The sequence below is a fragment of the Cryptomeria japonica genome, chromosome 2, assembly GCF_030272615.1.
Source record: "Cryptomeria japonica chromosome 2, Sugi_1.0, whole genome shotgun sequence".
In the NCBI taxonomy this organism is placed as follows: Eukaryota; Viridiplantae; Streptophyta; class Pinopsida; order Cupressales; family Cupressaceae; genus Cryptomeria; species Cryptomeria japonica.
This window is the reverse complement of record NC_081406.1, coordinates 461960258-461985446: the sequence shown is the minus strand read 5'-3', so window position 1 is coordinate 461985446 and position 25189 is coordinate 461960258. Positions and strand designations below refer to the sequence as shown.

Below are 25189 nucleotides of genomic sequence, written 5' to 3'. Positions count from 1 at the left end.
ATAACTGAAAATAGAGTGTTCAAATGATTCATCTTTGAATTCCAATGAATGCTTAGACCTTTGAACAAATAACTACTCAGATCAGTGCTTCATCCGGGCAACAAAGTCAAATACCAAACCATGCAGAGACTCATCACGACACTACAAATTCACATCCAAGGGGCGCCTTTGTATTATTACATTATAGAAACACTCCCACCAATAGACACTTTCTGCAATTCTTCCGAGAAATCCAAAGATGAACATACATTACTCCATATTCCATTTAGACCAGATTAATCCATTCCTTCAATGAAGACAGTAAATGGAAAATGCAACTCAGAAAGACTAAGAAGACCAATATCAATGTCCTTGACATATCAATTTGAAAGCAATGCACACTCATCCATGGAGACAATAACAAAAAATCAATTTATTCAACCTGAAAGAGAACAATATCATGAAGAAATCTGTTTACAAAGTGAGCATATTCTCACTGAAACCTATGTATTACCAAAATTTCCTGTGCATATATCACAGTATTAATGATATCTTCTCTTATTTCCCCTGTAGCAGGATTAAGGTCTTCACTGCAAAATTCACTCCTTTAAATTTCTCTGACTGTGAGACAGCAGTTTGGAAACCGCCGTTCGCGATGGGGAAAACGCGAAACGAAGTTCTCCTGTCGCGTTTCTGGTAACATAGCAGTTCATAGGACATTCCGTTACAAAAATCTCTTTAAAAATTTCGTTCAGCGGATGAGAAGTCCTTAAAAAATTTAAAAACCATAGTTTTGTCCACATCTTTCGATGATATCACCCCTCGACAAATTAGAGCCCCAAAAACACTTCATAGGACATTCGGTTACAAAACTATCTATGAAAATTGCTTTCATCAGATGAGAAGTCCTTCAAGAATTTAATAATTGTAGGTTTGTTCGCATCTGCTAAGGATATCACCCTTCCACAAATTAGAGCATAAAGTCTTTCAAGTTCTGAGATTCCATAACCTTCGGTACATTTCACAAAATTATCTTCTATTGATTCAATCTGTTCTGCCAAGTGATTGCTTATTGGCACTTTGGAAGAGGATTTGCGTTCCGGTTGATTCATTATTTCTTCTTGATTATTTGCCTCACATTGCTGCACACCTTTAAATGCCTCATTTGTTACACTACCATGAAGGCATTTTGTTTTTAGAGTATTCTGCCCAGGAGTATCAATCTCCATGGGTTGTGATCTGTCCTCAGCAAATGGATCAGAGTCCCCAGCCACAACTTTACCTGTAGAAAAAACACATTCTGAGAATTTCAATACAATTGTGTTTCTAATTCTAAATATCAAAAATTAAAAAGGATTACAAGTGGCATGGTGCAAAGTATAATTCCACCTTGATCAGGATCACTATTCTGCTTTGAGCGCTTCAAGACCTCGTAACTTTGAGATACATTCATATCAGGCTGAACGTTGCGTAAGCATTCACTTGCTCTTGTAATATGAACTGGTTGAGCAACAGGATTCAAAGGAAAAATTTTAGTTGAATCCTCTGACAAACGAGTTGGCCCACCCTGAGCAGCAATTTTATCACAAAAGGCAACTAGTGCAGGATCCATTTGGGAAAGCATGCCAAGAATCTGATTACGCGTAAGACAAGGATTAGCAAAGTGAACAATAAATGCTTACTACTTGACATAAAACATTTGAACTTCGATTACTGCATGTCTCTATTATTAGCATATTTAACCATACCACATCCCTTAGTGCATATGCTCTGCTGACAATTCGAGCTCCATTGTAGTCATCACCATTATATGCCTGTTATGCAAAACTAATGATAGTTATTATCAGGAATGAATGGAAAACAAATTTTTGTTCAACCCCATAAAGCTGATAGGATCATAGGCATGTCCAATCATGCTTACTTTTGCATTGGTTGGAATTAGTTCCACATCTTGCAGGAATGCTGAGCATGTGAAGTAACGTCGATTATCTACTCGTTGCAGTAAAGTAGTGATATCCATTGGATTTTGAACTATTGCATAATAGTCAGGAGCGTCTTCATCCATGATAGGGTAATGGAAGACACTGAACCGTTTTTCATACAGAAGTCTGCACATTGTATGTGGATACATATAAGCACTCAAAATTAATTTTAACTTGGTAAACATGTCCTCAATAAATGAATCAAATAATGATTGATGCATCACTGCTGCAGACATCCCGAAGACACATTCAGAGTCGTCGAATAGCATGCTCCTCTGCTTCTACCTTGGCACGTAGCTCAATTTCACTTGATCCTCTTGCTGCTTTTGGTACCTTTGGAAGTTCAGGATTAGAAACATTCTTTTTAGGAGTAATTACTACTTGTTGATCAGGGCTAGTAAGAACAACATCAACCAGTTGCGAGATGAATCTACACCTGTCATCTGAACTTGGTTTTTCTACTTGGTAACTGCACATAAAGCAAAAGAATGTAATCCATTCAGGATTTTACCTTCTATTATACTAAACCAAAATAAAATTTGCAATGCATTCAAGGTGTACCAGATACCATCGAATTCATGTACACTCAATTCAATGACAAATTCAATTTATACAGAGTCAGAAGCTAACGAGGTACCTGGTACTCAATGCTATATAGAATGGATTCACATGCCTTAGCATAATCTTGAACAAACTAAGCAGAAAAAATACAAAAACTAAGACAATGATGTCCTTGATACATACATATAGCAACGACCAAACAAGAATGCAGCTTCTCCATCCAATTCATTAGAGGGTACAGAGGAGGTTGCAAGAAGTAATAAAGGAAGGTCTGATGGCAATTCTTCCAGTATAGATAGTAGAACAGCTCTTAGCTGATCATGGGCCTATGAAGCTCAGTGAAACAAACAAAATTAGATATATAGTCATTTTAGGAAGCTCTAGCAAAAAAACAAAGCGATTTCAAATATATCACAGGAAATCCCAAAGGCATAGAGCTTTAAAAGTATAAGTGTACTAATGTAATGATATACACACCGTCTCCCACCAAAGTTGAAGTTGAGGCAGATACAAGATAGAAGGAGTAGTCCTCCTTGCTTCTCCTACAATGTGTACTAGGGCTTCCTCAGGGGTCCGTGCACTTGGGTCAAACAAAAGTGATGGAAGCCCAAGACAATGCATAGGGAACCTCTCTAATTCGTGTAAAACTGTAGGGCCAATGTGATCCTGGCAAGAAAAGTAGAAGTATAGCATCATTCAGAAATGTAGCTAGATTAGAAGCCAACCAATTCAAAATTTTTAAAAAACAGACTCATGTTATAGATGTGTAAACATCTATGAAAGCAATTTCTAACCGTACCAAGCCAGCACCCTCCTTCCCACAAAGTAGAAGTCTTGGTCTGTAAACAAATGGAATGGAAGAACCATAGGGAAATCCAAGTAACTTGGCAAGATGGCGAGAACTGTCATTTAGCGAATCTTTTTTATCACCCTTGGCCACTACGTAGAAGATGTCAGAAATATAATCACTGATTATTTTTAGTTGTCCTTGTAAGCATGGAACTATTACTGGGGACAATGGCCTTGACTGTACTGTTGCACCTCTATGGGCAGCAGGAGTAATAGTAGACACAGCTTCCAAGAAATCATGCTTCTCTACTTTCACATAATCCAAATCTATGACAAACTTATCATCACTAGTGTATATTTGAGGATATTTCTCACAGAAAGCATTAATTGCAGCTTCTGTGCACAAAGCTTTTAAATCAGCACCACAATACCCATACAAGTTGCTGCTAATTCCATTCTTAATTCCTCTGATAAAGGATTCTTCCACTTTCTTCTATGGATCTTTAATATCTCAGCTCGTGCTTTACAATCGGGTAAGGAAAATACAAATTCACGATCAAACCGACCAGGCTGGCGAAGAGCTCCATCAATAGCATCAATCCTATTTGTCACTCCAATAAGCACTACTTTACCTCTAGAGTCTGGACCATCCATTAGAGAAAGAAGCGTAGATACAATAGAATTGTGATTTTGTTCTTGTTTACTAGACCTCACTGGGGCAAGACCATCTATTTCATCAAAAAATATTATGGATGGTTGGTTCCTTTGTGCTTCTTCAAAAAGTAATTTCAGCTGCCGCTCAGCTTCCCCAACCCACTTGCTGAGCACATTAGCTCCCTTTCGCATGTAAAAGTTTACTTTCTGTCCAACCTTGGAAGCTGCACATGCTAAAGCCCTTGCAATCAATGTTTTTGCAGTTCCCGAAGGACCACACAATAAGACTCCCCTTGGAGGAGAGATGTGATAATTGGCAAAGAAATCAGGATAAAGAAGAGGGAAAAAAACCATTTCTTTCAATGCATCAATGTGGTCAGAAAGCCCTCCAATATCATCAAAACTCACTGTTTCATCAACCTGCAAGGGTTGAATATCAGCTCCACCTTTTGAACTAGGCTCAGCAGGTTGTGCACCTACACCTCCATAACCAAACGTATCACCTTGGTGTCCCCATCCAGATGCTGCAACTTTCAAACCCCATGTAGTTATGTTATGCATGTCAAGTCTGCCACAAACCCATTCTTGACCAGAGTTTGTATTTCCCACATGCATCCATGATGATGAACCAACAGGACCCTGATCCATCTCATCCAGAAGAAGAGAATCATCTGAATCATCAACTCTTTGTGCACAACGATGTTTTTCCACCCTTGAGCCACCTCGTCTCGCATCACGTGCATTTTTTATTTTCATTCCTTTATGTAGTACTTTATGTGGTAGAGACTGCAGTCGCTGCTTTTCTTCTTTTTCAAGAGAAAACCTCCTCACCTCAGTGCGATTTTGGAGAGCATACCGTCTCCTTCCTTCTTGTTCTTTACCCTCCTCACCCTCTTCCTCAACTTCCTCAACTTCATCTTCCTCTCCTTCATCCCCAGCCTCCCCTTTATTTCTATCATCTTCCTCTGTGCATTCCTGGTCTTTAGAATCTTGAGAAGAATGTCAGATGGTTGACTTTCGAAGCCGAAGTCCTTCTCGCCATGGCAAAGATATAGTATCTCTTGTGCTCTTCTCTTGCATTGGACTGGACTACTCATCCTAGCTAGGATTATTCTCAACTTTAATAGTAGCTAGCTGATATGTTTGTCTCTGCAGCCATTGATACCCAAACTTATAATATTATGCAACAAAGTATTGGGAAAGAGAAGTAATATCTTCACAAAAACCAAAAACAATGGAGATTGGAGAAAATCCTACCATCAGATCTACATCCTCTGTGTCTATGTTATCTGTTTCATAATCCTCTAAATTGACAGAATTTGTCCTGTTTCTTGTAGAATGAGGTGGAGTGGACGTATGTGACTGCAAGTATAAGCAACTTCAACATAAATATATAATCATGAAAGATACCTACATATTTGACAACGTAATAAGTACAAATTTCTTGGAAAGAGCAGCTGAGAACTCTATCGGTTACCTGCACGTTCATGCTCTCTATCTGATTCGAAGGACCAGTAGTTTTATGCACTTGAGAAAAGAAATCAAAATAATTTAGAGGCTTTTTCAAGATAAATGAGAAATCCACAATGATCTACATAAAAAAGCATAGAATAATGGATGTATTGTAATAAACAAAAGTCTCAAGTATCCATGACTCAAAAAGCACAGATCAATGAGAAGCGAAGAAAATTTTCAAAGTAAAAATGATTTATTATTTAAATCAGCATAAATATTCATCTCTGCCAAGTAAAATGTTGAAGAACACTAGCATACTAAAACAAAGAAGAAAATAGACTCAGTTTAAAACTTACATAAACAAATTATAGAGCTTTAGTATGCTAGTTGAAGCCTAACACCTTAATTGTGAGATTATCATGCTGACTATACCTTATAGAATGGGGCCCTTAGAAATTTCTTCACTGAATATTGTTGTTTTGTATGGTAGTTGTAGCCTAACACCATTGCTCAAGAGATGATAAAATGCTATAACATTTGTAAAGGGGTTTGATATCATGGCAAATGATTATGTTCAGTTATGCTTGGTACAAATTTTGAACATAACAATTTGTGATAAGCAATTTGTGAAATGATAAATATTGTTTTTGAGTATCACTTCTGATTGCAAGAGTTATTGTAAGGAAACCACAAATGATGATTTTACTCTATCATTACATACTGTTCATGAGAGGAATACATCTATGAGATATGTCTAAATTTATTGATTTATAATTTGTTGGATGAATATGTCTGAATCCCCAATTAGAGGGATAAATTTCCCAAAATGTAGAGGCTATATTAATTAGAGAATGTGTAAGATGTTTGATCTAGATGACAACATGAAAAGTTAATAATAATAACTTGGCTTAATCTTAACATCCATAAAGAGTATGTATTAATATTGGAAAATGTTTAGTCAATGAGAAATTTCAATGGGCAGCGTGAATGTCACTGACATCATAGTTACCAAATAGAGGTGGGTAATGAATAAGATCTCAATTAATTATGTCTGGTATCACTCCTTCGTGTCGTACAGTCGGTAACCATATAGATTGTTATGATTGGATATTGATGTATTGGTAAACTTAGGTGGTAGATTGGTATTAAATATATCATGAATAAATTGAATATGGCTAATATTATCTTTGTCTGACTGCATTCTCAACATGTTTCCTTTCTCCTCTTATCACGATTTATGGGCAAAATCTCTATACTCATCAAGTTCTTATATTATCACCTCATGGTTTGAGCAATTGTACTCTTACACATTCTTCCTTCCTATATTACTCTTACACATTCTTCCATCCTATAGATTTTCATAGTATCGTCATGTTTCAGTAATCCCTATGTTGTCCTTCCCATGTAATTAGCAGTATGAAACCCATGTTTGCAAAAAGAAGAGCCCAGTTGGTTTAAGACAATCACCCCATTTATAAGTACTCATAAAGCATACTCATGGAATAACTAATCATATTCAATCACGTTGAAACATGTAATATAAGGGCCATTAGTTCAAAACAAAAAGATTTCATGCTGAAAGTACATGAAACAATTGCATAAGATACAAAGCACATCCATGGATGAACACATGGGAGGCAATACCCATGGAGGTGGAAGCATACATGAGAAAGGTATACAAAAACACTTTATGAATGAATCCAATACATCAAGTATGAAGCATACGGATGAATACATAAGGCATGAATCATACACACGAATACATTTAAGGAGTAAAGTACAAAGTATACAAATGAATTACATAAGGCAAGAAGCATCCATGCAAAACATAGAATATACACATAAGGCATGAATACATGTGAAGCATGAAGTGTATGCATGAAGTATACACATGAATTCACTTAAGGCATGAAGCAAGTATACATAAGTACCATAAGACATGAAGTGCACACAGGCATGAAATAATAGATACATGTAAGCCAAGAAGCAACATACATGACTATATGCAAGGCATGAAGTAATGCACATAAGGCATGAAGGAGCTATGTAAAGCATGAACCATACATATGAATACATGCAAGACATGAATCATACATGTAAACCATGAAGTAATACATAAATACACAAAAGGTACAAGCATATATGAGAAAGGTACTCGTGGAGTGGACATGCTGAAGACACATCGATCATGAAGCATACAAGAGAGAGGTATTCATGGATTAGACATCTGAAAACATCTCATTCATGAGGTAACACAAATACACATAAGATATAAAACACATATGCCAGACACATGATAGACATGGTGCAAGCACAAGGTATACATGAGGAAAGTGTACATATAAAACACCCATGGAGTATGCATGCTCAAAACACATAAGAAACACATAAGACACGAAGCAGTTAAAGGCACACTCATAAGAATGCAATGTTGGCCTAGCCAATTCAATTTTTTATTTATTTGAGAAGAGACTGGAATAATTAGTCCTAACTAAGTAGTTGTTTTGTCCAACAGCCTAGCAGAATCATGCTCTGATACCATTCTAATGTCCCCTAATTAGTTACACTTTAATTTAACCTAAATTTGGCCAAATCTATAAATAGATAATTGGGTTTTATAGGTGTACCTTTGTATATTGTTTTCCTGCAACAAAATTAGAGAACATATATGAAATAATACTTAAACTAAAAAATGAACTATATTAAATGATATCAAATTTGCTATATTAATGGTTGTTAGAATTATAATTGTGGGATATAATCTAAGTTACTAGTTTGGGTTTAGGCACCGGTTCGAGTTCGAAGAACCTAGTATGCCGGTACAACAAAATTTTGAAAAGGGGTATGTGTTCGGTACAACAATATATATGCAGTGCCCCTCGCAGGGTCCCGGGGCAGCGCCCAGGGCGCACTCCTATCGCTGTAGAGGGCGGGGTCGAGGGCCTGTGCCCCCGCTGGCAACAACAAATTACAACCTTCAAACCCACACAGAAATCGATGGCGTGCATTAATTTTTTTCTCTTTTAAGATGTCAAGAACAAGGCCAAAGAAGTCAAAATTCTGATCAAGGTGCATTCTCCCATACGGGAATTGTGATTTCCAACTTGTTCTTTCGTAAAGACTTGTGCTTCTCTCTTGGTTGTAAGATGCATAGGTGTGTGGCTTGATACATAGGGTCATTTTAATTTTTTATGTGGTGGAATTCAAAAAAAAACCATTTTTGGGCTGTGAGACCCTTGGGTTCGTCTTGGGTCCTCTTGGGTTCGACCCTAGGTCATCTTGGGTTCACCTTGGTTTGAACTAGGCCTGTGAACCACAAACCCTGTCCAAACCATAGGTGAACCGGACCCAAACCCCGAACCAGGACCGTACCGGACCAGTACCAAGGGTCTAGGGGGCCAAACCCAGTAACTCAGGATATAATCAAATTATTATATTTCCTAAATGAGATCAGATTATTATATAAAGTTAGTTTGTAAGTCAATTACTAATCAATTCCTTTAGTCCGTTAGTTGGATAGGGTGTCCTAGAAACCATCCCTCCTAGGCCCAACGGAAGAATACCATATCCCCCTTGGCTCCATATGGCAGGTGTTAGGCATCCATCATGGAGTGGCGTACCCAACGAGGTGTTCTATCACCATTCCCCCTCATCACAACCACCTTCTCTCTTAAGCCCAAGACTAGATGCTTCACCCCTCTTGGCTCCATGTGGCAAGTGTTAGGCATCCACTATGGAGTGGAATACTTACGAGAGTCCCTCACTTACAATGAACCTTTTGTGATATTACAATGAACCCAAAAATCTGATTCACTTCAACATCCTTATAATAAGATGATTAAACTCTGTGCAGGAGAGATGGTAAGGGGAAGGAAACTCTTAGGACAACATATGACAAGTTTTGATTTAACCTTCTACACTTTAGACTTATTCAGAGTCCAGGCAGGTATACCTTTGTGAACTAAATTCACACTTTCAAAAGATAAATCCATAGCAAACCAGTCCAAAAAACTAGTGGATCTATTCACCTTGAAACTAACTAAAGCAAAGGAATGAAAATTATACTCATATTCGGTATTTTTGATCTACAAAACATGCAATAGACAACCTTGATCGATACCAATGCCTTATCCAAGGTCATAGAGTCATCAAAATTCAAACAATACTCCCCAAACAGAATATCTCTACACATCGCATTGGCTCAACATCTTTTAATCCCTATATATGCCTAACATACATGGGAATTTATGCATACCAAATCAAACTATGCTCATCAAGATTAAAGATGTCTTACAGGTAATTTACCGATAGAAGTGATCCCCGCATATTTAATTTCCCTCTTAAAGAGAAAAGCTAGCAAACACATCTACTGAATGTTGCCTTACAAACCCTAGATCATTCAGTATGAAACAGTAAATAAATGCAAACACATTTGAAGATGACACAAAGCTTTACTCAAAACCGATGGTCTGTATATTGATATTATCTTCAAGAAAGCATTACAAAAACTTTTGAATATTCTCCATTAAACTTAGAAAAGCTTAGATAAATTTTTGCAGTGTTTTCTTACAATTCTATGCAATGCCTTTTTACATAGTCCTGGTATCTATTTATAACAATATGGATGCACAATAGCTTCGGACTTTCCTAGGAGAATTTGTTACAATCATTTCTTTTCCAAAAGAGGTTACAAAGCCTTTTACAAAAATAGTTACACGTCCTTTTCGACCTCTGCAGCTTCTTCAACTTGATGTACTATTGCAACCTCTTCCAACTATTTTGGAGAGCCCTCTAACTTCTCTACATCCTAGATGGCATATTCTGTTGTCCATTCATTGTACACATCATCAGTTGGCCACGTGAAATCAATCACTTTTGTCTTAGCCTTGGTCAACCTTTTCCAGGAATTCCTCATCTTGTTAACCTCTGAATTGAGGAAAGCATAGTGAGATTTAATTCTCTCAATCTCCTGAATTGTTACAACAAAAAAGGAAGCATCATCTAAATCAATAATTCCTTTTATTTTGGCTGACAATTTGGCCTCTAATTCTTTAAGCCATACTTGTTTGTCCTTTAACTGATTTGGGCTAGCAAAAACTCCGGGAATAAATTAAAAAACCTGATCAGTGTATTCCTTTTTATACAGGTTGATTTTCCTATCAACATTGTCTACCTCTCCTACCAATTTTACTAGATCCTTGAGGGTATCACAAGTGGATTTAATGATAGGATCAACCCCTACTTCATCATAAGATGCACAAATAGATTCCAAGTCCTTCTCTCTAGGCTTCCACTTGTCAAGAATAGGTGTCAAAATGGCCTTATCCCCATTGAGTTCCTTCCTCATATCCAAAATCTTTCCTATGTTATCATATAGTAATGAGGCACTCATTGTATCTACAAAACTGGAAATAGTAGCCCTTACTCTCTCCTCATATTTCTTTGCATATAAGGCCTGAGCCTGTTTTAAATTTTCTAGCTCTTGAGGAGTAATCTGAACCATTTGAGAGCTAGAGGGTGCGGGAGATGGTGGGAACTCAATGATAGGGCTGGTAGGTAGAGGTCTTGCAGGGGAAGAGGAGATCATCAGTGTTGAAGACTCACCTTGATGGTGATGTCCAGTCAACTACCTTTGCAGCTTAGCAATGATGCTATCCTTACCTCTTACCTCCTCCTTAGCACTGTTGTAGGCCTTCAAAACTGTCTTCAACTTGACTTGGAGGATCTCTTTTTCCTTGGCCTCCTTTTCTGCTACTGCAACACTAAATTTTTCAGTCTCTAGCACAGTGCTAGCAGCTTCCACCACCCCTGTGTTCTGCACTCTCTTCACCATCATTCCACCAAGGTAACTTGACCTTGGGGTATCTTTGCTTTTCTTACTCTCATTTCTCTTGAAAGACCACATGACAAGTGTAACATTATCCTTACTGAAAGTAATTCCCTGCATGGTCTTGGTCTCCTTTCTCAGTGCCTCTAGTACCGGGGCATCTGATATATCCCACATAGGTAGAATAACCACTGTAGCTTGTGCCACCATATCTCTCCCTTGCTCAGGAGTGATGGTCTTAAATTCTTCCATCATCTCTTGTTTTATTTTCTCCTCTACCAGGGCTGGATCTTTATTAGGCTACTCACATTTTCTCTTCTCACATCTTACATTGTACTTATCTATATTATGTTTCCATATAAATTGCATAAATGCTCCTGATGTGATGAAATTGTTGTCAGCCAAGAAGTCATCACTTGCCTACCTTATCTCAGGATCCCACTCCTGGCCTTTGAGTTCAGTGGTGGTAATATTCATTTCAGCAGCAAGGGGTTCTTTTGGCATTCCTTCTTCCACTTCATCATAAGTATAAGCAATTTCCCCTTGACTGCCTAACTATAGAAGTTGCTCAGCTACTGCTTTCTCATCTCCTATGTGGATAGGGGATTGGGATGGAGAGTACAAAGGTGTATCAGATTGTACTTCTTTCCCTACTCTCTGCTTCTTTGGGCTCTCTTGGATGTCAATGACATCTTGTATCTTCCTCTTTCTTTTGGAGGTAGAGGGCTCCCCTGTTGTAGGCATCAACACACTATAACTAGATTTCTTGTGTAGTGTATAGTCACCAGGAGGGATTGGTTTGCTAGAGGCAGACCTACTTAGAACCATTCTTTCCTTTTCAGGGTTGCCTTTAATCACAGCTTCCCTCTTCTCCTCCAGGGTCTTCATCACATCCTCAAAGCAAACAATTAAAAACTTTATTTTCTCCTCTAGAGGGAAAAAGCTAGACAATGGGTCATAGCTGGAATCAAACTGATGCACAAAGTCTAAGGCTTTCTTATAAGCCACCCATTTATCCTTTCTTAGCTCCTGCTCATCTAGATCAAACTCATTTCTGATGAGGTCTTCAGGAAATTAAAATTGATGGGGTCTACCTCTGCACGCTGCTCTCTTTCTAAACATGCCACTAAAGAAATCTTCTGGATCAGCACACCTGGATACTGCAGTTGACAAATCATAAGGCTTGAGAAAATCTTCAAAGAAATTCCAACCTCCCTTAGTTATTACAAATTGGTTGTCTATGGTAACCATAGGGAAAATAGTCCCTTTACCCCTGCCTGTTAGTTCTGCCTCTTGTACACTACCAAGTTGTCTAAGGACCTCTGCAATTCCTACTTTGAGAGGGACCTAATAGGGTAACAAGAATGGGGTGCCTCTAAAACCAAAAACTTCAAAAACTATTGAGACTGGATACAGATAAATGTCATCCCAATTGTGAACAATCTTTATGCTCTCTGCAAATTCTTTTGGTCTAGTGAATTCCAAAAGAACCTTGGGGATTCTTGGGATCTCTGAGCAAAGGTCGAGAGTCCTGATCTTGGATGCAAATTATTTATCAAACTTCAAGAAACTGGCATCCTCTCTATCCCATGACAACACAATACTCCATAGTTGTACTAGCATCTTTTCTCCTTCTTTCTCTTTGACGAGGTCCAATCCACTGGCAAAGTAATCACCACCTTTGAAAAGAAATAGATGCATCATGAGTGAGTACCATCCAAAAGGCCTATCCACCTTTCAATTATTTATTCCTATTAACCCCCCATGGATAGCATCAGCAATGAAAGAAGCATAATCAAATGTTACTACAAGGGAAGGATTCAAAATATGAGCAATTGTTAACAAGTAGTGATTGGGCATATTCGCTTCAGCATCTTCAACCATAACTTGGCAAAGTGCCCAATACATTCCCTTAGCCCTAAGGATGAACAGAGTCAATGAAAAGGGCTCTTCTGTGTTGGGTCCTACAACTGTCAACCCACCTATCTTCACAAAAAATTCCTTGAGAGGCCCATTCCCAAGATGATTCCTCTATGCACTATATATTTGAGCTAATGATTTGAAATTTATGGGTTCCAGAAAATTTGTAAACTCATTCAGCACAAAAGCACTTCTGAATTCTTCAGTATTAATCTCAATAAGGGCTTTTCCATTTATATCCCAAATGCTTCTTGTGACTGGATCATAATTAAGTGCAATTTGGGTCAATAGATCCATATCCATAAATACCCCTGGGACTACCAACTTCCCAACATCTAATTCTCAAATACTATTTTGTGGGGCCAGAGAATTTCTCATTCCAAATCCAACCTTAAATAACCCCAACCCAGACAATCTGACCTGTGGGTCTCTCAACCAGTTACCCTTGTCATATAGTTCTTTTCCTATTTTCAAACGAGGAGCTCTAGGCACTAATTCTTTTTCTTTCGATGCCTGATTAGTTGACAACGTCAACTATTCAAGAAAATAGTCACAAATGGCTCTTTCCGGATAATTGAGTTTCCTAGAAAATTCTCTCTTAGGTGCCATTTTGAAAATGTAAGAAATCATATTAATGCCCCCAAATAGTTCTATGATAAATCAATATCTTATTTAAACACACCACAAAGAAATTGCTACATGAGAGTACAAGAAAACCTATTCTTAGCTTGAAGGAATTCGCTCTGCAACTGAATTTACTTACTCTATATTTGAAGAAAATAGCTCTGTATCTACTCCTTTGCAATAATTTTTTAGAAAGATACCTTCATCCGGTTGATAGGAAATCATATATTGTACCCAAGGTCTTAACTACAACATTGATTCCGCATGCTTTAGTCGTCCTTTCAAAATTGAATTCATGAGAGAATTCATATTTTTCGCTCCAACAGGCCATAATGTTCCTCCAATTCTTTCCTCTTGCTCTTTCACAACTTTGTGAAGCATAACCATTAGGCAATTTGGTCCTGCGAAATAGCGCCAAAGAAACTTGATTGACCGTTACAATGACTTAACAGTCTTGGCTCCGCGCAAGGTCCTGCCTCTTTATTGGCTACTGGCTACCATGTGGCACTCAACCATTGGCTTTGGAAAACCTTTTGCATTCAATTCAACATCAGCCACGTGCCTCTCCTTTATACCACTGGTTCCACCTTGGCAGGCACACAGCTTCTTCCAAAACCACGTGTCCATGGACACGTCACCATCTATCATGACACATGGACAAACCTTTTTATTTTCACTATTTTGCAGGGTATAAAGAACAAGCATCTTACCCTTGCAAAATCATGTGGCCCATCAGATCATTTTCTAGTTGCTTGGTGCTTAACCATTTGAATAGACTCCGGGAGGCGTGGGCCATCTAACTCAACTTTGAACACCTGGCATCTAGTCACCTTCAGAGCTGACATGTCAGTCTTTCATTTGCTGAGAGAAAGCACTGGGCTGCAATTAATTCTTAGCACCTGTATCTGCCAGGTCATCTCCTATCTAGCGACCTGACTCACCTCTGGGACATGCCTTTTAACGCTTAATCCTGGCTTGCTAACTATTGTAGCCTATGCCATGTGCCACCATCTTACTCGCCCTCTCGACTAGTTAGACCGTCTACTTGGCATGCCATGTCATTTTCACAACTTCGCTGGTTTTAAACTGCACGCAACTTTGCCTAGCGAAATAGTGAAAGCCATAGATCCACCCGTGAGATGCACACCACTTACTGGGCCCGACAACTTTCGGAGGAAAATACATAAAGCCTAAATTTTACGATTAATTCACATGACCGCCTAGGCAAAAGACAAGGGGGGGAACTTCCTAAGACCCCAGGACCCATTACTTAAGTGGATAAAGTAACGAAAGAATAGAAACCAAAGGGTTTTTTTATCAAACATTAAGTGATTTAAAATCAAAACCCTAAACCCTTAAGACCTAGCACAGAGCTGAAGCAATAAAAAATGTGCCTTACTTAAAATTTCAAAAATCATAGCCAATTATGGGAAAGGAAAAACCCATATTTAATTAGTGATAATAGCGGCTCTGACTGGGGATGGTTGATCGCAAGGTCAACACAAGAAAACTCAAAAACTCTAGAGAAACTGACCAAAACACAGACCCAAACAGAAAAACAGGAAGGAAACAAAATATGTACAAACAAAGGACCTATTGTGCATGGACATCAAGAGAAGTAATGTTTTAGGAATTGTCCATGCACTTGAAATTCCTGTACTTCATCGTTCATATTCTTCACAAAATATGAATCCTTACCATTTATGTCATAGACCACAAAAGGGCCAATCCATAATGATTCAAATTTTTTATGCTTTCCCTTGTCCTGTCCTTTTGCATTCCACTGAAGAACAATGCCATCAATTTGAAACTTCCTTGATGATGTTCTTTTATCAAAAAGGTATTTGGATTGCAATTGGATCTTCTGATTTCTTTTGTGAGCTAAAGCTCTGAGCTCTTCCACCTCCACAATTTGGATCATTCTGTCTACCATAGGTTCAGATAGCTCCATATCCTCATCTTGCACGAACTTGTAAATTGGAAGAAGATTATTTACTGGCAATCTGGCCTAAGCACCATAAACCAGTTCAGAAGGGGACATTCCAATGACCTTCTTGACTGTTATTCTATCTACCCACAAGGCCAACTTCAATTTTTGATCCCAAGATCTCTTATTTTCTTCAAGGATTTTCTTGATGATAGTCAAAAGGCTTTTATTTCTAGATTCTGCTTGTCCATTCCCCTGGGGGTGATAAGGTGAAGAGTAAGACATGAGTATTCCGTGACTAGTACAAAAGCCTATAAACTCTTCTGATCTGAAACACATGGCATTATCCATCACCAATTTTGCAGGTATTCCAAATTTGGTCACAACATTATCCATCAGAAAATCAATGACAACCTTACTAGTAGCTCTTCTTGTAGGAATGGCTTCTATCCATTTTGTGAAATAATTAGTGGCTACTATGATCCATCTGTGACCTCTAATTGACCTCTCAGCAATCTCTCCAATAAAATCAATGCTCCACTAGGCAAAAGGAGCTTCTACAAAGACTAGATTTAGAGGTAAGGCTCCTTCATACTTCAGCTTGGATGAAAATTTCTGACATGGGTCACATTTCTGAACATATGCATGAGCATCTTTGAATAAAGTGGGCCAATAGTATCCAGCACGGATTATCTTACCAGCAGTAGTCTTAGCAGAGTAGTGACCTCCACATACTCCATCATGCATTTCAGTCAACACTCGTTTGGCCTGGAATTCATCTAGACACATTAGTAACTCTCCATCTCTTTTCCTCCAGAACAGATCACCCTGAATGAGGACATATTTTTGGGACTTGAGTTTCACAGATCTTTTCTGATTATGTGTCATTTCTTCTGAGAATGTAACATCTCTTAAAAATCTAATTATCTCTGAGTACCAAGGCTGCCTTTCAATGCTAGTGACTGAGGTATCTCTGACTTCAACATTATGTATTTCAATGTTCATAAGATTGGACTCAGTCATGATTTTAGCCAAACCTAAACCTCTTACCAATTTGGTAATCTTTATCTCCAATTCAAATTCTTGGATCCTATTAATCCATCTACATCTTCTCCCTATAACTTCAGACTGGGACAAAATATCCTTAACTGCGGCATGTGGGACATAGGCAATGATATTTGCATTCACTAAGTATGGCCTAAAAGCCTTAAAAACTTTAACTAGAGCATAGGCTTGTTTCTCCATGGTCTCATATTTTAGTTCTGCCACCTACAAAGACTTACTGTAGAAGGCTATGGGATGTTCATATCCCTCATTGTCCTTTTGTAACAATACTGCCGCTACTATATGATATGAAGCAAAAGAGAATAGGGAAAAGGGCTTACTATAATCAGGAGATTTTAGCACTGGTGCTTCCTGAATGGCTTTCTTAATTTCAGAAAAATCCTTGGAGGCTTCTTGATCCCAACAAAATTTGGTATCCTTTTTTAGCAACTTGACAATAGGCTTGACTATCTCTACAAAGTTTGCAATGAACCTCCTAACAAAATTCACTTTGCTTAGAAAAGATTGAATGCCTTTCACATTCTTAGGTTCAGACACCTTATTTATTGCCTCAATTTTTTTAGGGTCTATCCTTACCCCTTCCTTGGAAACAATGTGTCCCAGTAGTTTTCCTTCTGTAACTCCAAAATGACATTTCTTGGGTTTAGTGACACACCAAATTCCAAAGCTTTATTGAACACCTTTTCCAAATTTCCACAATGATCATCAGCCCTTTTAGAGAAACAGGTTAGATCATCTTGATAAACCACCATGATGATATTGATGAATTCTTTAAAGGCTACATCCATGGCCCTCTGAAATGTAGCTCCAGCATTTTTCAATCCGAACGACATTCTCACATAGACATATGTTCCCCATGGAGTAGTGAAGGCAGTTTTAAACCGTTCAGATTCCTTCACTAACTCTTGATTGTATCTAGAAAAACCATCCGTCATAGATAAAAGGTCACATCCTGTCACTCTCTATAGCATGGCTTCCATATTTGGGGAAGAGTAGTTATCTTTCAAAGAGGCAACATTTAAATTTCTGAAATCTACACACAATCTAATGTCCCCATTCTTCTTTCTTACTGGGACTAGATTAGAGACCCATGAAGAATGCCTTATTGGTTTGATAATCCCCCTTCTCTCAATTTAGTCAACTCTTGTTGTAGTTTAGTTTCTAACAAGGGATTGATGGGCCTCTGTTTCTGTCTGAAAGGCTTAGCATCTAGAAGTAAAGGAACTTCATGCTGAAAAAGATCTTGTCTATACACCTTTAGGTCTTCATAAGACCAAGCAAAAACATGTTTATATTTCTTCAATAAATTAATAAGGTTAGTCCTGACATGAGGGGGTAACTTCTTTCCAATATATACTAACTTAGGGGATGATTCAGTCCCCAGGTTTACCTCCTCTAACTCTTCCAACTTGGTGGTAGACTGCTGATGTAAGTGACTATCATTATAACTGAACATGCTTTCCAACTCTACCAACCCTTTAGGTATCTCATTAGTTTCCAACTAGACTAAATCATTTCCAAACACTGTTTCCTTATTGTCAACCACCTCCACCAGTGCATTGCAATCAAACTTCTATCCATCATAATCATCAACACATTGGATGAACCTAAGGATGTCTTCATCATCAGCAAAAACTTTCCAATTGTACACATTGTCAAGAATGACAAGCCTAGACTTTATCTCCATAGTAGAAATACCAGTTAATGTTGCATCATCATTATTCAAGGCAACATTGGCTAGGAAATCTGCCATAATGTTCTTTGATCGCTCTATCCAATTAATAGAAAATGCACTAAAATGCTCAATAACATCCCAAACTGCATGTTTATATCTCTTTAATCTATCATTCTTGGATGCATATTTGGATCTTACCTAAGATACAACCAATTCCGAATCCCCTGACACTATCAACAACTAAATTCCATGCTTCTTTGCAACTTCAAGCCCTAGAAATAGAGTTTCATACTCTGCAGTATTATTTGTGCATTGGAAGGCCAATAAGAATGAATACTTAAAGGTCATACTTGATGGGGATACAAAAAGAACACTTGCTCCAGATCCTTCTTTGGAGCAAGCTCCATCAAAATACATCTGCCATAGTCCATACTATTGTGCTTCTAATTTGACCACAATAGGGTCAGTATTCTTTAGTTGAGGTAAAATTGGTTGAAGTCTAAAGTTATCAAGATCTACATCAATCATACAATTAAGCATATTAGGGTCTACATTTTCAATTACCCTAGGAGCACATGGCTCTCTGTACAATTTGACCTCATTTCCATTGATTGGAATGGTGGCATAGGATAGGTCCAGTTGAACATTTCCTCCTACTGTTGCTACCCACTGCCTGGAAAGTAACATACCATAATGGGGCTTAGTATCAGTAACAATAACATCCATCTTATAAGTTGCCTCAGGGAATGCTGCTATTTTTACTTCTACATCTTTCATTGTACCTATCACAGGCACTTCTCTGTTATCCATGGCATAGCATTTCCCATACACAGTGGCTATTGATAGTCCTAATTCTTTCATAACACCATAGGGCATTACATTAGCAACAACTCCTCAATCTATCATGCAGTTTTTAATCAACCTGTTATTGACTAACAAAGTAACATAGAAGGTATCTACCTGTGAAGGCTCTTGAGTGATAGTGGTTCCAACATAAACCTCTGGGGTTTGGAACTCTTGATCCTTTCCAATTCTAGCTGAACCGGTGGGTAAGACTGTGTCACTATCAGATATACTAGAGAATAAAGACAAAGCTGCATCCCTATGTTCTTCAATCTTCAGTAATTCTACTAATGGAACAGTGACCTTCATTTGAGTAAGAGCTTGAACCATGTCAAATGTAGAACTATTGCTTATTTCAGTACTAGCTCTAACTCTTTCTGTCTTGAGTTGACTTGTCTTTTTCATTGTGGCAGCCCCTTGTATATCACCGATATCTATACTGTTGGGTACATCTTTGACTTGTTCCTTCTTTTCTTCACTAATCTTAGGAACAGTAGTAGCACTACCTACTGCCCCTTTTTGGGTGATCTCTTTTGTGAACATGGAACTAGGTTCACCTTGATCAGTGTCCCTCTTAGTGCTTCTCAAGTTATAGTTGTGTTTTGCTTTGGCAATGGCAGCTTTAGTGAGATTTTTGACCTCTTCCTCACTAGGCCTTCTAAGATGAACTTCTTCATCCTCAATTGTTACCACATTCAATGTAGGATGCCAATCTAAGGTTAGTTGTCTTTGAACAAACCTTTCATTATCTAATACATCACTGTATTCACTTTGTATAGACTCCTCATAACTTTCTATGACGATTTCAAACATATTGATATCAGGCTCGGCTTCTTGTCTCATAGATTCTTCAATAGCCTGATCCACCACAGACTAATGAGGATAATGTGGTCCATCACAAGCAATACACTAGGGAGTGTTTTCCATATTATGGACCGTTTTCCCTTTCAAGGGATCTGGAGTGTCCTGATTTTGGGCAATTTTCTCATTTTGGGGTTTGCCATCTTTCCAGTTATTATTATATGGCATGTCATGCAATCTAGGGGGTCTATCTTTCCATTTATAATGAGGTTTAGCATTTTTGTTTACCTTGACAGTCAGATCCTTCATTGCAATGACCAACTTCTCTATCTTGTCTTCCTCCTTTGGTGCTTTATGGGGCTGCTATTTTGTCTCTTGCCATAATCTACCATCTATTCTTCTTCCCAACTTCCCGGATTCTTTTCTATTACTTTCTACATTAATGGCAATTCTAAAAGCATCTCTCAAATTATGTGGATTCTCATCTCTCAAGATATAGGCCATCTTAGAATCAAATGCATTGTAATAAGTATTTAAACACATGTTATCATCTAATCTCATCACTTGATACAATCTGTGCATGGCCTTTTGGAATCTGGCATTGAAATCAGTGACCATTTCATTATTAGACTTTCTGATATTATTGAACTCATCGAGCATAAAGCTCACATTAGTCTTATCACCATACTGTTCTTCAAATCACTTTTTAAAATCCTCCCATGACCCTATGTTGTTTACTGGAAGACCTTTGAGCCAATCTCTTGCATCATCAACCAAGGACTGAACAAACAGTTTCATAATAACATCTTCATCCACTATCTCATAATCATTTATTAGGTCCCCAAAAGATTTTAGATGATCCTCAGCACTAATGGCATTGTTTCCAAATAATTTATGTAGTTTGTCTCTTAGCTCAGTAGGAACATGATTGGGATATCTTGGGATCCCATCAAAAAACAATTGTTTGTATTGTACTAAATTGATTGGTCTCCTTTGAAAAGGGGCAAGGGCATTATTATTTCCCATCTTCATTCTAATTGTTGGAATTGGAAGCTGAGATATTTGGGTGTGATGAATATTCACAGGGGTTTGACTCACTGATGGTACATTAGTAGGCACTGCAAGTTGAATTTTAACAGGGGGAAGGGAAATTTGCTAAGGATCGGGCTTATTCAAATCTTTTGATGGAAACGTGATAGGGGGAGCCTTTAAGTAACTAATTTTTCTTTTTACCTCCTGATTTGCTGCTTCCAATTCAACTTTCTCTAATTCCATTTGGAGATCCTCCTTTTCTTTCCTCATTCTTTCCATTTCTTTCTCATGTGCTGATAACCTATGAGAAATCTCCTCTACAGTTTTAGATTCAATTCCATCATCTACCCATTTCTGTTTTGCCTTATCCACCTTTGTCCTAGGAAACTGTGAATCACCGAGTGTTTCCTTACTTGGCTGGACTACTGACCTATATGTTGGCTTAACCTTGGGGATCAAGATTTCTCTAATCACAGGGCCTTCTTCATCACTTTTTTCTTTCTCCTTATCTAGCACCTCAAGATCAGCTATCTGTCTAAGAAGCCTATCTCTTTCCATTAATTTAGCTTTGACTTCCTTCTCCTTATTTGCTTCCTTTTGGGCTCTTAGGGAGATTAAATGGTGAACTCTTCTATTCAAGTCTTCAGTCTCTTGGGACACTTTATCTTCATCAAGGAAATTTTCCTCAGAATTAGATATATTGACTTGGTCTATGTCAATCAAACTAATGTTTCCATCTATTGTTCTAGGCACAGAGTGTCTAAATGCATTTGAACTGGTCCTATCTCTTGCAGAAACACTAACATGAGATAAATCTTGATTTAAAACAGGTGCATTATCAATATTTCCAAACAATCCTGAATGGAAACCTAATATATCATATTCAAAATCTCTGAAAGATGAATTAGACTTTGCATAAATAAGTCGATCAGGCATCTTACCAGTATTATTATTCTTCTGTACCCAAGCAACGTTTGATGGCTCATGCAGCACAGATCTCTTTTGGCCCCTTCGTGACTACTCTGGCAAACCTTCCTGCAAAGTTTCACGAGGATGTTTCTTCATGAATGACCTAGTATTTTTTCCTCCTTGCATTATGCTTGTTTTCTTTTGAAATGATTTACAATTCACAACGACTGGTTCCAATAAAATAGAGTTGCCACCCACAAGAATATGGGAATTACGAGAAATTTTTTTTTAGAATAATATGCAAGGATTCCACAAACACAATGTTTTTCTTTACATACTTAAGCACAAATCTGCATCTGGATCCTTAATGTGACACTCCCCAACAGAGTCACCACTTTTGTTGTCTTCAAAATCTAATTCACTTCAACATCATTATAATAAGATGATTAAACTCTATGTAGGAGAGATGTTAAGGGGAAGGAAACTCTTAGGACAACATATGACAAGGTTTGATTTAACCTTCTACACTTTGAACTTATTCAGAGTCCAGGCGGGTATACCTTTGTGAACTAAATTCACACTTTCAAAAGAAAAATCCATAGCAAACCATTCGAGAAAACCAGTGGATCTATTCACCTTGAAACTAACTGAAGCAAAGGAATGAAAATTATACTCATATTCAGTATTTTTGATCTACAAAACATGCAATAGACAACCTTGATCGATACCAGTGCCTTATCTAAGGTCACAGAGTCATCAAAATTCAAACAATACTCCCCAAACAGAATATCTCTACACATCCCATTGGCTCAGCTTCTTTTAATCCCTATATATTCCTAACATACATGACAAATTATGCATACCAAATCAAACTATGCTCATCAAGATTCAAGATGTCTTATAGGTAATTTACTGGTAGAAGTGATCCCGGCATATTTAATTTCCCTCCTAAAGAGAAAATCTAGTAAACACATCTACTGAAAGTTGCCTTACAAACCCTATTCAAACAAAATAACTCTGGATCATTCAATATGAAACAGTAAATAAATGCAAACACATTTGAAGATGACACAAATCTTTACTCAAAACCGATGGTCTGTATATTGATATTATCTTCAAGAAAGCATTACAAAATTTTTTGAATATTCTCCATTAAACTTAGGAAAGCTCAGATAAATTTCTATAGCATTTTCTTACAATTATTTGTGATGCCTTTTTACATAGTCCTCGTATCCATTTATAACAATATGGATACACAATAGCTTCAAACTTTCCTAGGAGAATTTGTTACAATCATTTCTTTTACAAAAGAGGTTACAAAGCCTTTTACAAAAATAGTTACAAGTCCTTTTCGACCTCTACAGCTTCTTCAACTTACTGTCCTATTGCAAACTCTTCCAACTGTTCCGCAGCACCCTCTAACTGCTTTGTGTCCTGGATGGCATATTTCGTTGTCCATTCACTGTACACATCATCAGTTGGCCATGTGAAATCAATCCCTTTTGTCTTAGCCTTGGTCAACCTTTTCCAAGAATTTCTCATCTTGTTAACCTCTGAATTGAGGAAAGCATAGTGAGATTTAATTCTCTCTATCTCTTGAATTGTTACAACAAAAAAGGAAGCATCATCTAAATCAATAATTCCTTTTATTCTGGCTGACAATTTGGCCTCTAATTATTTAAACCATACTTGTTTGTCCTTTAACTGATTTGGGCTAGCAAAAACTCCTGGAATCAATTCAAAAACATGATCAGTGTATTCCTTTTTATACAGGTTGATTTTCCTATCAGCATTGTCTACCTCTCCTACCAATTTTACTAGATGCTTGGCGGTGTCACAAGTGGATTTAATGATAGGATCAACCCCTGCTTCATCATAAGATGCACAAATAGAATCCAAGTCCTGCTCTCTAGGCTTCCACTTGTCAAGAATAGGTGTCAAAATGGCCTTATCCCCATTGAGTTCACTCCTCATATCCAAAATCTTGCCTATGTTATTATATAGTAATGAGGCACTCATTGTATCTGCAAAACTAAAAATAGTAGCCCTTACTCTCTCCTCATATTTCTTTGCATACAAGGCCTGAGCATGATTCAAATTTTCTAGCTCTTGAGGAGTAATCTCAACCATTTGAGAGCTGGAGGGTGCGGGAGATGGTGGGAACTCAATGATAGGGCTAGTAGGTGGAGGTCTTGGACGGGAAGAGGAGATCATCAGTGTTGAAGACTCACCATGATGGTGATGTCTAGTCAGCCGGCTTTGCAGATTAGCAATGATGCTATCCTTACCTCTTACCTCCTCCTTAGCACTATTGTAGGCCTTCAAAACTGTCTCCAACTTGACTTGGAGGATCTCTTTATCCTTGGCCTCCTTTTTTGCTGCTGCAACACTAAATTTTTTAGTCTCTAGGATAGTGCTAGTAGCTTCCACCACCCCCATGTTCTGCACTCTCTTCACCATCATTCCACCAAGGTAACTTGACCCTGGGGTATCTTTGGTTTTCTTACTCTCATTTCTCTTGAGAGACCACATGATGAGTACAAAATTATCCTTACTGAAAGTAATTCCCTCCATGGGCTTGGTCTCCTTTCTCACTGCCTCTATTACCAGGGCATCTGCTATATCACACTCAGGTAAAATAAGCACTCTAGCTTGTCCCACTATATCTCTCCCTTGCTCAAGAGTGATGGTCTTAAATTCTTCCCTCATCTCTTGTTTTATTTCCTCCTATACCAAGGCTAGATCTTTATTAGGTTGCTCACCTTTTCTCTTCTACATCTTGCATTGTACTTATCTATATTATTTTTCCATATAAATTGCATAAATGCTCCTGATCTGACGAAATTGTTGTCAGCCAAGAAGTCATCACTTGCCTGCCTTATCTCAGGATCCCACTCCTAGCCTTTGAGTTTAGTGGTGGTAATAGTCATTTCAGCTGCAAGGGGTTCTTCTTGCATTCCTTCTTCCACTTCATCATAAGTATAAGCAATTTCCCCTAGACTGCCTAACTGTAGAAGTTGCTCAGCTGCTGCTTTCTCATCTCCTATGTGGATAGGGGTTTGGGATGGAGAGTACAAAGGTGTATTAGATTGTACTTCTTTCCCTACTCTCTACTTCTTTGGGCTCTCTTAGATGTCAATGACATC

At 37.9% G+C, this 25189-nt stretch overlaps 1 pseudogene; it reads right to left on the bottom strand.

Annotated features, from left to right (window-relative positions):
- Positions 1 to 851: 851 nt before the first annotated feature.
- Positions 852 to 25189, bottom strand: part of LOC131057646 (ATPase family AAA domain-containing protein At1g05910-like) — a 75151-nt pseudogene continuing 50813 nt past the window's right edge.